This window comes from Antechinus flavipes, chromosome 3 (assembly GCF_016432865.1).
Source record: "Antechinus flavipes isolate AdamAnt ecotype Samford, QLD, Australia chromosome 3, AdamAnt_v2, whole genome shotgun sequence".
NCBI classification, from domain to species: Eukaryota; Metazoa; Chordata; class Mammalia; order Dasyuromorphia; family Dasyuridae; genus Antechinus; species Antechinus flavipes.
Window position 1 is genome coordinate 229845146 of NC_067400.1, and position 14504 is coordinate 229859649.

A 14504-nucleotide genomic window follows, 5' to 3' on the forward strand; every position below is an offset into this window, starting at 1 on the left:
AAGAACTATGCCATGAGTTGGGGCCGGAATTTATATATGATATTTCCATTACTAACTAGATGTGGAAGAGTTTAATTGGATCAAAAAAGGAGACACTAGCTATTTTTTGTGTTGGAGGGAGCATGTTGGACTTCTGCTCTTGACATCAAAATAGGTTCAGGAGATAAAAATGGAATTCTAAGGAAAGAGTCTCTAGTAGTAAGTAGAATAACTATCTTGAGGTTTCTCTGTTATTTTGCCTCATGTTATTCTCTTAGTTTGTTGGATAAACTTTTTAATATATACTTGGCTCAGTTAAATTAAGAGAAGAATAATTTTTCTACACCTTGCTTAGAGAATTATAGATGATAGGATTTCTTTGGAATTCAATGTTTATCTAGTGGCAGGGGTAGGAAATAAATGAATATATCTGTCCTTTGGTCCTAAATGATTTCACTTTTCAGTGACAGAAGCTGTTGCCTGCCTCCCTGCTTCCCATGCCCTGTTATAGTCATGTATTCACTTATACTAGCACATTATTCATTCACATCAGAACAGGGACATCAAGATCAAATGGCTTATTTGCTTTAAAATTATATCAATAAACATTAAGTACTTATTATGTGCCCAGACACTTTATTAAGCACTCTTGTGAATTAATTTGTACTACTACTGCCTTTTATACAGGTGACACCAGTTTAAAATTAATCCCAATGAACCTATATATAGAAGAGATTATGGGATAGGTGGTCCCAGCTTTAATTTGGGAGAGTTTATTGTGTAAGAGGCAGAGACATCTGCTGACCAAGCCTCCCCTTTCTGTACTAATAACAATTTCCATGGTTTCTTGCCAAGTAAAATCTGGCTCAGTGCCTGGGAGTGATACCTTACAGAGAGTTGTGATAGCTTTTAGAGCTATTTCTGTCCTTCTCCTAAAACTTGTCACCTTCTCAGTCACGGAGTGGAGGTCAGCCTAAAACTGACTTCTTCTTAGTAGTAGTAGTTCCTACTAGAATTACTAGGGCAACCTTAAATCAAACCCACAAGCTGAAATAGCTAAGGGTTTGCAGAACTAATAAGAAAAGTAGGATGTGGCAACTATGAGGCTAGGATATGGGAAGTGATACTGTACCCCTTCAGATTTCATTGTTATCATCCTGACATTTTCTGACTCATTTCTGCAAAAAATGTGGAAATGCAGATTTCCTGTCAGAAAACTGCAAACCTACCCTAATGGGGAAAAAGGATATACCTATATTGCATATAATTCTTGTTGGCTTGAATTTTTTATTTGGAAATTCAACAAAAGCAAAAAAACACATTAACTGCAATTATACTGATTTTTACAATTACTGAATAACAGAAATCACTTTATTCTTGTAGGTTTCGAAGTTCTCACTAATGGGAGCATTTGGATAATCTCTGAAGTTCTTTAAAGGGCAATAATTCTCAGAGCTCATCTAATTTAACTCCTTCATTTTATAGATAAGGAATGAAGTTTAGTAAAATAGTGAATTGCCTGGCTTTTCATATACTTAATGAATATTTATTGAGGCTTTACTATGTGCAAGTCACTCTAAAATGTTGTAGAAGATAGAAAAAAATTACAATTCCCCAGCAACAATATTCTTCCCCTTCACTTTCCCTCATTCCAAGTGATCTTGTGGAAACTTCAAGGAACTCTTTTTGTAAACTTCTGAATAACCTTAGAGTGTCTCATTTGCTTCTATTATTGAACCTAAAATACCAAGGGACTGGACTGAGTCAGATGCTATCCAAAATAGCAGTGGAGTATTGGAACAGTGAAAGAGGGAGGTGAAATGTAAATAGGGTAATTATTAGTTCTGCAAACTACATTATAACCTAATAGGGTTTGATAATAGCTTCCCAACTAACTAGTTGGGAATATAAGTCAAGTTATTGAATTTCTTGTAACCTATTCTAATGATGAGCTCTATTCCCTTAATGATTATTGAATGGTGTTTAATAAGATATATAGTCAATTTATGTTTAAAATAAACTGTCTTTTACCAGATTCACAGAATGCTTTGAGATATTCATTTTCTATTTCTCCCTTTTTAGAGATATCCTAGACTTGAGGCAAAAAGTAAGATAGGGTGGGAGTTTAAGGAGCCAATGAAAAAAGGGAGCCTAATCTTCCTAACTAGAAGTAAGGCTTTCTCAGAATTGAACCTGGACAAACTACAATACATGGGTAGGACAGGGAATGGTTAAGCTCTCCAGCCACTGTAAATGCTTAAATAAGCATTACTGAAAAAAAAAATATGACAGTGACCAGAAGCTCAGAATCTCAGAGAAGTGTTCATTCAACCTTAGCATGAAGACCTCCAGGGAAGGGTAATTTATAATTTCCCAGGCAACACATTAGAATTTTGGTTAGTAATGACAACTGGACTTGATCCAGTCTCTAATATGTGGGTGGCTGGAGCTGAACAAAGAGAGCTAGAGACAGGAGAGTCAGGAGTCAAACAGAATTTTAATTTCAGAGTGAGGAAAACGGGTTTGCAAATTGAAATCCTTCTGAGAAGGAAAGCTTATGACTTGTGGCAGGGATAGGATTTTTAAGTCTGAAAACCACAAAAAAGGTGGGACCCAACACTGTCATTCTTAGGTCTTGATTAAGGTTCCCACAGCAGGCCCTTGGAACAATACAGGTGTTCTTGGGTCCTATGGGAAGTCTCCAAATTATTAGAATCATTGAGCCTTGCAATTCCCTCAAGCCTTAAAGGTCATTGAACCTTATGATTGTTCAGTGGGATGAGAACCAGAATTAGCATGGCAGGAATAGGAGTGCAGTACCTGGTTCAGTTCACCTAGTAGTTACAAGCACAGAAATTATTAGAATGTCAGGAGATGTGAGTGATCATTTTCTGCTACAGCATGTCAGCTGTAACTCCCGCTGTGAGGCCCAGGATCTCCTGGAAAATAGAGCTAAATAATTAAAATCATAAACGCCTAACATCAGCCAGTGCAAAGGATTGTTGTTATACCAAGCTCAGGGCACAGTTAGTTTGCTGGGCCTTAGCTTGCGAAAACAGGGGGTCTTCTAATATCTTGACAATAATAATAGTATTGATTTGATTACTATGTGCAAATATTTGAGAACAGTTATCATGTCCCTTTAAGTCTTTTCTTCTGACAGGCTAAACACCCTTATTTTCTTCAGTTACTGCTCAAGGGCATGATCTCAAAGTCCTTCACTCTACTGGTTGAGTTTCTCTGGATATTCTCCAACTCATTAATGTCCTTCCTAAAATATGACATTCTGAGGTGGACAGATAGGGTCGGACCAGGATAAAGTATAACAGGACTATCACCTCCCTAGCCCTGGATATTGCATTTCATAATGTAGCTTATAATCATATTAGCTTTTTTGGCTGTCATATCACCCTGCTGACAGATTGTCATGTACATGAAGAGGTAAGATTTTTTTTTTAGATTATCTACTGTCTAGCCATGCCTACATTTTGTAGTTTTAAATCTGATTTTTTAAAATACAAGTTTAATACTTTATATTTGTCCCTTCTGAGTTCCTGAGTTTCATTTTTATTAAACTCAAACTCAAATTCTAGCCTATAAAGAACTTTTAAAATCTTGAGGACATCAAACAATATGTTAACTATTACTCCAAGATTTTTGTCATTTCAATGGGATCCCTTTCAGATTAAGGTCTAAGCCATGAAGACTTTTAATAGTAATTTAATATGAAATTCATATGAAACCATTGAGTTAAAAAAATGGGAACTTCTGACTTCAATTCACATATATACAATCAATTGATCATCATGCTAATGAAGTTAGTTGAAGAACAGAAGTGAAAAAGCAAAATATTTAATTCAGAGAGAATTTTTAAAAAAATAATAGAAAACCACATTTGCACTGACCTTCAGGGTTTTGAGGGAAATGAGCTCTTTCAAGAGACAGTTATTATGGTTAGAAGAATTGCACATGTTTAACCTGTATTGGATTACTTGCTGTCTAAGGGAGGGATGAGATGGGGGTGGAGGGAAAAAAATTCACAATACAAGGTTTTACAAGGGTGAATGTTGAAAATTATCTTTGCATGTATTTTGAAAAAATAAAAAGCTAAATGAGTGCATGCCCATCAGTTGGAGAATGGCTGAATAAGTTATGTTTTGTGAATGTTATGGAATATTGTTGTTCTGTAAGAAATGATCAGCAGGATGAATACAGAGAAGCCTGGAGAGACTTACATGAACTGATGCTGAGTGTAGTGAGTAGAACCAAGAGAATATTGTACATAGCAACAATATTATATAATGATCAATTCCAATCATCTTTTCAACAGTGAGATGATTTAGGTCACTTCCATTGTACTAGTGATGGAGAGAGCCATCTGTATCCAGAGGGAAGACTGTAAGGACTGCATATAGATCACAATATAATATCTTTTTTATTATTGTTTGTGTGTTTTTTTGTTCTTTCTTATTTCTTTTTCCTTTTTGATCTGATTTTTCTTGTGCAACATGATAATTGTGGAAATATGTATAGAAGAATCGTATATGTTTAACATATTGTATTACTTGCCACCTAAGGGAGGAAAGGAGGGAGAAAAAAATTTGGAACACAAGTTTTGCAAGGGTGAATATTGAAAACTATCTATGCATATATTTTGAAAATAAAAAGTTCTAAAAATAAAAAAATAAATCCTCCTGGAAAAATAGACAAATAAATAAATTCTCATGAAAAAAAGAAAGAAGAATAATAGACTTCTCTGTTGAGTTTTGACCACATGGAAAAGAGTCAATCTAAAAGCTCTATTTTAGACTGGTTGAGCCATGAATAGTGCTTAATGCAAGCCAATCTATGACTTGTATGGAGATAGTGTGATCAGAAGGGAAAACACATGGAAGAAAAAAGTTAAAAACCAAGCACATCTGAAATGAGAAGAGGGAAGTAAACAGTACTAGACATAGTCTCAAGAACAGCCTGGCTATACATATGTGTGTGTGCATGTGCCCACTGCTGTGTATGTTCTTTCTTATTAAAAAAAGATGGAAGGAAAGATATATATATATATATATATACACACACACACCTATATATATATATATGTTAGACAAATACATTAGATATATATATATGATAAAAATGTCATCGATATCACTATCAAAGTCATTAATGAAAATGTAAAACTAATGATAGCTCAGTAACTCTTTTTTCTAAGAAGCTTTTGGTAGAGTTGGGAAGGTGAGATATATCCAAAAAACTCTAGTGCAAGGTAAAATATGAAAGTGAAATAGAATCAGGTATAGAAGCTTAGAGTTGGAAGAACTATAATGATCATCTAATTCAATAGGAATCTTCCAAATGTCATCAGTAAGCCTCTACTTGAAGACCTCCAGTGATGAGGGCTCCACCATTAGGAGATTTATTTTACTTTTAGACATTTCTGTTACAATTTTTCCCTTACATTAAGCACAAACTTTTTATTTTGAAGTTTTCCTTATTCTCTCTTACTTCTGTCCTCTGGGGTTAAGTAGAACAAATATAATATAAAATATTGTATTACTTCAGAAGAGATCCCTTATTGAAAGGGTATAATTTTTAAAAACTACAAATATTCTGAGCAGCTAGGTGGTTCAGTGGATAGAGCAACAGCCCTGGAATTGGGTGGACCTGATGCAGCCTCTGACACTTACAGGGTGACTTTAAATAGTCACTTAACCCTAATTGCCTCCTCCCCAAAGAGAAAAAAAATTACATATGTTCTTTAGGTTGAGGTTAAGATGAAGTCTTTCCCCACCTTTTTTCTTTTCTTTGTATCCTCAGCATTTTGCATAATAGTTGGCACATAGTAGGTATTTATTAAGTGCTTATTAATTTTTTTCTTTCAGAAATTGTTAGTTTAATTTTGAATTGGGCATTTTTGGCATCTGGGAGGAACTGGTAGTATTGCATTGAAATTGCTAAGGTAAGAAAATGTATGGAAATGTAAATGAAACTATGAAATTCCAAGGACTTCAAGGGAATGGTAATTATGCATTTTGGAAGTTGGATTATAAGTTATAGGAAGTGGAAAAATCATTTTTGAAATGTAGTTTGATTACTGTCTGGAAGGAATATTGGTCTCTCAAACGTTATGCCAATAGATTAAAAGCTCTTACTGTCTTACCAAGCTGAAAAGATTCTGAGTATCAGTCTATGTGTTTAAATATAGAGTAGATCAGAATATTGTTGGAGACAGATTGGTATTAGGTTGGTAATATGGTGAATATATATATTTTTAACTATAATAGTTTTCAAAGACCATCTATTAAGTTGTAGAGTAGTTGAAATATCTTTTCAAACATGGATAAAAAATTATAGATTCTTGAAGAGCTGAAGTTTGAAATATAGTATACTATATTTATCAGCTAAACTATGCATTTAATAGACTACTAGTCTTAAAATTGGGAAGATTTGAGTCCGAATGTTGCCTCAGACATTTATTGGCTGTGTGATCCTGGTCAAATCACCTAAAATCTGTCTGCCTTTGTTTCTTCAACAATAAAATGGGGATAATAATCGTATCTACCTGCCAGGATTGTTGTGAGGATTAATGACTTAATTTGTAAATGAATTATTTGTAAAATACTTAGCATAGTGCCTGGCACATAGTTGACACTTAATGAAGACTTTTTCCTTTCCTTTTCTTTGCTCCTCCTCCCTATATTTATATGCTTGTTCTTTTTATATATCCCTTTCCTAAATTGTATTTCCTTAGAGATAGAATTTGCTTTAAACATTATTTTACTGGGGAAGCATCAGTGTGCTAATATAAACAAAGCAGTCTTATAAATCATCATAGAAAAGTGACTAGACATAGCCTAAGGGCTTATATAAGCTTATAAACTCATAGTTATAGATCATAAATCACATATTCAAAGCTAGAAGGGACCTTAGAGGTAATTTAGTTCATCCTTGTTATTCCATCTGGAGTAATGCTTTCACATTAACTACAGCAAAATCTTGCACAAAGATCAACATAAAACCAAAAATTTTCCATTCAAATGTTAGTTTGAATATAATAATAAATACCACTATTCTCTCATTTTTTTTTTTTACAAAGTCCTTAACTTAAGCTGAGTAAATTACTTTAAAAGGCATATATTTCCCAGTTCAATTTCCTTATATTAAGATGAGAAAATGGAGGTCCAATGAATTTATGACTTGGCTAAGAACACCCAAAAAATAATTTAGTAGTAGAGCCAGGTTTAAAATTCGATTTCTCTTGGTTATTTCTTTAGTGCTTATTTTGTTCTATAACACTACTTAATATGTAACTGTAGAGGCTAGTTACTTACTTTCTCTGAACCTCAGTTTATTCACCTAAAAATGGTTTTTATAATAATATTATTCCTGATTTACTCCACAGTGTTGTTTTGAAAAAAACGTGAAGTATTAGAAACTTGAAGTGCTTTATACATGTAACATTATTATTACCCAAGGAATTCCTTCTACCTAGTCTGTCAGATTTAGCTTTAGGTTTGTCTAGATTATGGTGTGGATAAATGACTTATTCAGGGTTATATAGCAAATCCAAGACTTGAACCCAGATCTTCTTGCCTTGGAGACTAGTTCTCTATCCACTATCTCATAATGCCTCTTAAACAGCCACAAATTAATTTTTTAAATCTTTGGTTTTCAACAATGAAAATTTCTTAATAGGTAGCTTTAAAACAACTTGTTATATAAATTAAAACAAACTCATGTCAACTCCAGTTAGGAATTTAGGGAGTTAATAGTATTCTGGAACTGGGTACTTCATCTCATTATTAGAAAGCTGGGGGAGAATAGTAAGGAATTGAGGGAGTGTGAGCAGAAAAATGTGCAGGCAAGGCATTTTTCTTAAAAAATATGAAAACCTATACTATTATTCTTATTTTTAAAAATCAGCAAACCACTTCTCCGGCCCATTGTCTGCTCTATTTACCCCGGACTTTATTTGTACAATGCAGATATCTAAATTTTGACCAATCTGACAGTACTTAATTCAATACTTCATGATTCTGATTAATCTCTGATTCATCAAATATATTTACAAGTACAGTCCTTACTGATAAGTATTCTACAAATATACAGTATTTAATTCAGTGTTTCATGAATCTGATGAATCCATAATTCATCAAAAGTACTTGTGTAGTATAGTATTTACTGTTAAGTAATGCTTCATGATTTTGATGAGTTAATGTTCTGTGATTTTGCCAGGGAGTTCTACTACTTACAAATTGAAATTCCTTTTTAACTTGTTTTTTTCGTCTAACTTTGAGAATTGTTGTGACAAAAAATAAATTAAAAATTTGTAATATATGTCAATTACTTCTTATAATATGTACCTGATTATAATGAAAGGGAAAAAGCCCTGAGATATTTGTGTCATTATTTCAGTATAATGGGCTTTACTTTATATTTCACAGTGGATTTGACAGCATGTTTGTCTTTGTCTTCCTCATACAGTTCCCAAAATAATCTTCCTAAAAGTTTGAGACATAATTTCTGGGTGACTAGTCATTTTTATTAACAATGACCTCATTTTTTCCTCAATAGCATCTTATTTTTCTAAATACACATATAGTTTCCAACATTCATTTTTTGTAAGATTTTGTGTTCCAAATTTTTCTTCTCCCTGCCTTTACTACCCCTTCCCCAAGACAGAAAGAAATCTGATATAGGTTAAACATGTACAATCCTTTAAAACATCTTTCCATGTTTGTCATGTTGTACAAAAAGAATCAGACCATGAGAAAGAAAAAACAAACCAAAAAAAGTGAAAATACTATCCTTTGATGCAAACATACAAATTAGATACATGCAGGATTAATTGGAGATAATCAACAAGGAGAAGACATTAGAATTAAAGGTGAACTTGCAAAAGGTGAGATTTTAACTGAGACTTGAAGGAATTCAGGGAAACTAGAAGGCAGAGTTGAACAGGGAGAGAATTTCAGACATAGGAGATAGCTGGTGAAAATGCAAGAATCTGAGAGATGGAATTTCCTATGTAATGAAAACAATCAGGCTAGTGTCATTGAATTATAGAGAATGTGGAGGGAATAAGGTCTGTGTATTGTCTATCCTGCTTATTTTACCAACTACAATTAATTACATTTATTTATATTGATTCTGCTACATATTACCAAGAAATGTTGACCAACAATTGGAGAGGATGTGGGAAAACTGGGACACTAATGCATTTTTGGTGGAGTTGTAAACTGATTCCACCATTCTGGAGAGCAATCTGGAACTATACAGCAAAGGCTATCAAACTGTCCATACCCTTTGTTCTAGCAGTCTCCCTACTGGGTCTGTATCCCAAAGATATCATAAAGGAGGGAAAGGGACCCATATGAACAAAAATGTTTGTGGCAGCCCTTTTTGTAGTGGCAAGAAACTGGAAATTGAGTGGCTGCCCATCAGTTGGGAAATGGCTGAATAAATTATAGTATATGAATGTGATGGAATATTATTGTTCTATAAGAAACAATCAGGAGGATGATTTTAGAGTGGGCTGGAGAGATTTACATGAACTGATGCTAAGTCAAATGAGCAGAACCAAGAGATCACTATACATGGCAACAGAAAGATTATACGATGATCGATTCTGATGAACGTGGCTCTTTTCAGCAATGAAATGATTTAGGCCAATTCCAATGATCTTGTGATGATTAGAGCCATCTACAGCCAGAGTAAGGTCTATGGGAACTGATTGTGGATCACAAAGTAGTATTTTCACTTTTTTAAAATTATTGTTTGCTTGTTCTTTTTTCTTTCTCTCTTTTTTTTTTTTAACCTTTTTGATTTGATTTTCTTGTGCAGCATGATAAATGTGGAAATATCTATAGAAGAATTGCATATGTTTAACATGTCTGGGGGAGGGAAGTGGGAGGATGAGAGGGAGAAAAATTTGGAACACAAGGTTTTGCAAGAATGAATACTGAGAATTATCTTTGCATGTATTTTGAAAATAAAAAGCTATTGTTAAAACAAACAAATTTAAAAAAAAACTACTCCATGATCTGGTTCCAGTCTGCTTTTCAATCCTAATTTAACACTAATCTTTTATCTATGCATTATACTGCAGCAAAACTGTATAACTTATTGTTAGCAGGAAATACTCCATATTTTCTATACTTTTTTTTTTTTTTGCCACTTTTCTCTTCCTGTACTCCATCTTCATATCTGTTAGTTGAAAATGGCTGAATTTACATATCACTTCCTATCTTGATCTTCCAAACTGGATATAATATTTCCCTCCGCTGACTCCCCCCCAAACTCTTTGAACCTTTCTGAAGGCATTTATTACATCCTACCTTATAATTCTGGGACACTTTTTTAATACTCAATAAATTCCATGAGGTTCAGCTTTGAGCCTCATTTATCTTTATATCCCTCAACAATACCTGTCACACTGGCTCTTATTATAGAAATCAACCTTTGTAGAAGATGAGACAAAGAGACATCAAGGTACAGTTTTTTTTTTTAAGTTTTTTTATTTTAAAAACATATGCATTTTCAATGTTCACCATGGGAAAATCTTGTATTCCGAATTTTTTTCTCCTTCCTTTTTTTCCCACCCCTTCCTCTAGATAGCAAATAATCCAATATATGTTAAACGTGTGCAATTCTTCTGAACATATTTCCACAATTATGATGCAGAAGAAAAATCAGATAAAAAAGGAAAAAAAATAAGAAAATAAACAAAATATAAGCAAACAACCACAAAAAATAAAAATACTATGTTGTGATCCACACTTAATTCCCACTGTATTCTCTCTGGGTACAGATGGCTCTCTCAATCACATTAAGTTCCATGAGATCCATCTTTGAACCTCATTTATCTTTGTTTCCCTCAACAAAGCTTGTTTGTTAATGCCTTTTGTTATGGAAATCAACCTTTGTAGAAGGTGAGACTGAGACGTCAAAGTACAATCTTAAAGAATTTAGAGTTGGAGACCATATAGTCCAATCCTCTATGAATAAAGAAGTCTTTTCTCCTGAGTCTCAGAGAATTAATCACCTTTTTTATGTTAAAATACCTATGAGACATGAAATATACTTTCCCCTCCCCCAGACACAACATAATAATAATCTGTAAAATAGAAATTCCTCACCCACTTGACTTTTCTTGGGAAGATGGTTGGACAGATCTTTCTTTTGGGTTATTATAGAGACTCTTCAATGTCTCAGGGTTTGATTAAATCAACATATTATCAGTTGCAAATAGCACTTGAAAGACCACCCCCTTTAAGGAATTACTGAATAATTTTGAAATCTATGCTGAACAGTGGCAAACATCTTAGGCTGTTTTGAAGCCCTTGTTTTAGACTTTACTTGATATTAGTCCAGAAGAGGGTCATAAAATTATCTTTATTATTATGTATTTTAATGAATCTTGTATAACAGATACAAGAGAAACTCTTTTCCAAGAAGAATTTTAAGGCAGCATTTTCATCCACCTCAAAGCTAAAAAGAAATAGAACTAGCTGCCAGGTCTCATTCCACTGAACAGTTCCTTCTTATGTTGAAGTACTAGGTTCTTTTTCACTAGAAATCTTCAAATGCAATTGATTGGCAAGGGACAGTACAGAGAGGATTCTTGGTTCAGGGTGACCTTAATGACCTCTGAATCCCCTTTCAAGTCTGAGGTTTTGTGGAATTGAATTCTTTCTAAGCCCTATTTACAGGCTGTGGTTTTGTCTTTTAGAGAAAAAGAAAAGTTCTCCTTTCTCTTCTCTGTAACAGTCCTGTTTCCCCTCAGTATTCTGCTATCCTCCTTAAACATTTTCAGTTCCTCTGTTTTCCACATTACTTGGTTTCTAGATATAATAACATTGTCTGGATGCATTGTAGTGTGTCAATGACCCTCTTAAAATATGGTATTAAAATTTGAACATTGTACTCCAAAAGTTCTCTGAGTAGCACAGACTATGGTGGAATTATTTCCTATCATTTACTCACAATATTTTTTATTAACAGAGTTTAAGATCATATATTTTCATCAAGCACACCACACTACTAGTTCATAAGAAGTATGTAGTCAATAAAATCTTTAGGTCTTTTCCCTCTAAGAATGGCTACCAAATCTCTCCTCCTCTGCACTTGTGTAATTGATTTTTGAATCTAAATGAAGAAATACAAATGCTAATCTCTGTCAAAAATAATTTTCTTGATTTGAGCCCAGTGTTCCAATCTATAAAAATCTTCTTGATTCTATCATTTATTGAATTAGCTAGCATCTTTACTTATTTTGCAAATTTCATAAACATTCTTAATATTTATTTATCATCAATAACAGCTAGCACTTATATAGGGTTTTAAAGTTTACAACATGGCAAAGTGCTTCATTTAATAGTCACAATAATTTTGTGAGGAGGTTCTCTTATTATCTTTCTCTTACAGATGAGGAAACTGAGGCTTTAAGTTTAAATAACCTGTCCAGAATCATACAATGAATTATAGTTAGAAATGGGATTTAAAGTCTTGTTTTCCCAAGTCTACATTTATCCCTCCATCCTATATACTATCTAGTTGTCTGTAAGCCTGAAGAGAAGGATTGGACTTTGTGACGCTCTTATAGGCATCTATCTCCAATTTGGCAGCCCCATGAATCAAAAATTTGGGGGTAGAATTGTTCAGAAATGCTTAGTTGTACCAAAAGAGCAATGGCAACATCTCTCTCAAAAGCATGTTTTCTTAGAAATGATGTGGGTTGTGGTCCCTTTAAGAAACTAGTCCTTTCAGATTGATTTATTTCTTTCTGATTATTCCCAGCCCCTCCTAGCTGATGCATTATCAATTCAGGAAGCTAGGACCTTTGATTCCCAAATCCAGGTCAAAAGCATCCCTTTGAATTCCAATAGGAGATCTGGGCCTGCCTCAGCCCCCATGGGATCTGAGCCAACTTGGGCTGTTCCAGCCCCCATTCTAATGATCTACTCAGGTTTCTCAACCCCCACCAAGCAAACTCTAGTCCCCACTGAAACCCAGTGAGGAGCCAACTTGGGACTTCACCCACAGGCCCCTTTAACTAAATTTCTCCTTATAAAAGAGCCAAGCTGGAGCCTCTCAGCAGAGGTTCCAAACATACCAGCCTTATACCTGGCATGCCAATGGTCTCTGCCCACTGGAACCCTGTTTTGGGTGCCCTTCTCTCTCTACCTTCACCTATTTCCTTAACTAGACTTTAACCTTACTTCCAAGCCCCATAATAAATCTCTTTTATCAATCTAGCTTTTTGGGCCTGTAAATTCTTTTACAGGGGACTCTTGCACCATTACTAGACTTCATTTAGCTTCGTATCCTTGCACCAAATTCAAAGGGGTTGCAGGGGAGCTCCATTTGACTCCCTGTACCCAGAACCTGCCACTAGGCCTCAATTAAACCCTAATTTCATTTAGGTACCCAAATCTAGACCTCATCATTTGGTTTCCTGACCAAAATCCCTGAAACCTAGACATAATTTGGTGACCAAACGGAACCTCAACCTTTTCAGGGCACTCACAACCAGTCTGGGTTTTGAGCTGTTCACGCAGTCTTCTTCCAGGAAGAATATCTGCTTTCCTTCTTTCATCTCACCCTATCCCTAAAGGTAGTGGGCACCCAGACCGGATCTGGGCTGTGGAGAGTCTTCTTCCATGGAGAGTATTTACATTTGAGGCAAAAAGGCCTCTTTATGTCACACTCTATTTTTACAGATAGCAGGACCAGGAAATCTGGAATTCTGGACAAGGTAAAAGATTTTTTTTTTCCCCATCCTGCAGTGAACACCCAAGCCACTCGGTCAGGCTTGGGTCGTAGTTAGAGCTCTGTGCTCATGCACAATTCTTTATGAATTGCAGTGGATTGACAGAAGGCCTTCTTTTGTCTTACTCTCTGTCTCTAGAGATATGAGATACATCTAGACACTCCGTTGTCTCTAAAATCCTTCCTGGAGCAGATGCTTGGCTTGAGGAAACTCCTTCTGTCCAAATCCCTCCAGAGACAAAGGTCCTTCCTTTGCATCTGAAGGCATTTCTAATTTTTTTTTTTCCTCACCAGAAAACCCTGCACTCAGGGAGGAACTCCAAGACACGAGGAAGAAGTGTCTCTTTAACACTCCCCTCCCCAAGACCAAGGAGACATATGGCTGTTCTGGAGACCCCACCCTTCTCGGGGGTCCCAGGCCAGCGCTCTCTTTGATCTGTTCTGGGGAGATAACCGGAGAAACTTAAGAGGAGCCGTTTTGGGGCTCTTCTCCCACTCCACTATTAAGTGCAATGGAGTCTCTAATGGTCAGGCTGTAGCCACAAGGAGAAAGGTCACTACATTGGGGTGAGCTTGGAGATATGTCTCTACCTACGGCTGCTACTCCCTGGACAGGGGTAAGCGGTCTCTCCTTCAGATCTTGCTCTTCCAGCAAGATTTGGGGGCTTAGATGAGCTGCCTCACCCTCAAGTTCCTGTGTGAAATTGCCAGAGGAGCCCTCACCATTCAGGACGCACCGAGCCGGGTAAGATGGCATC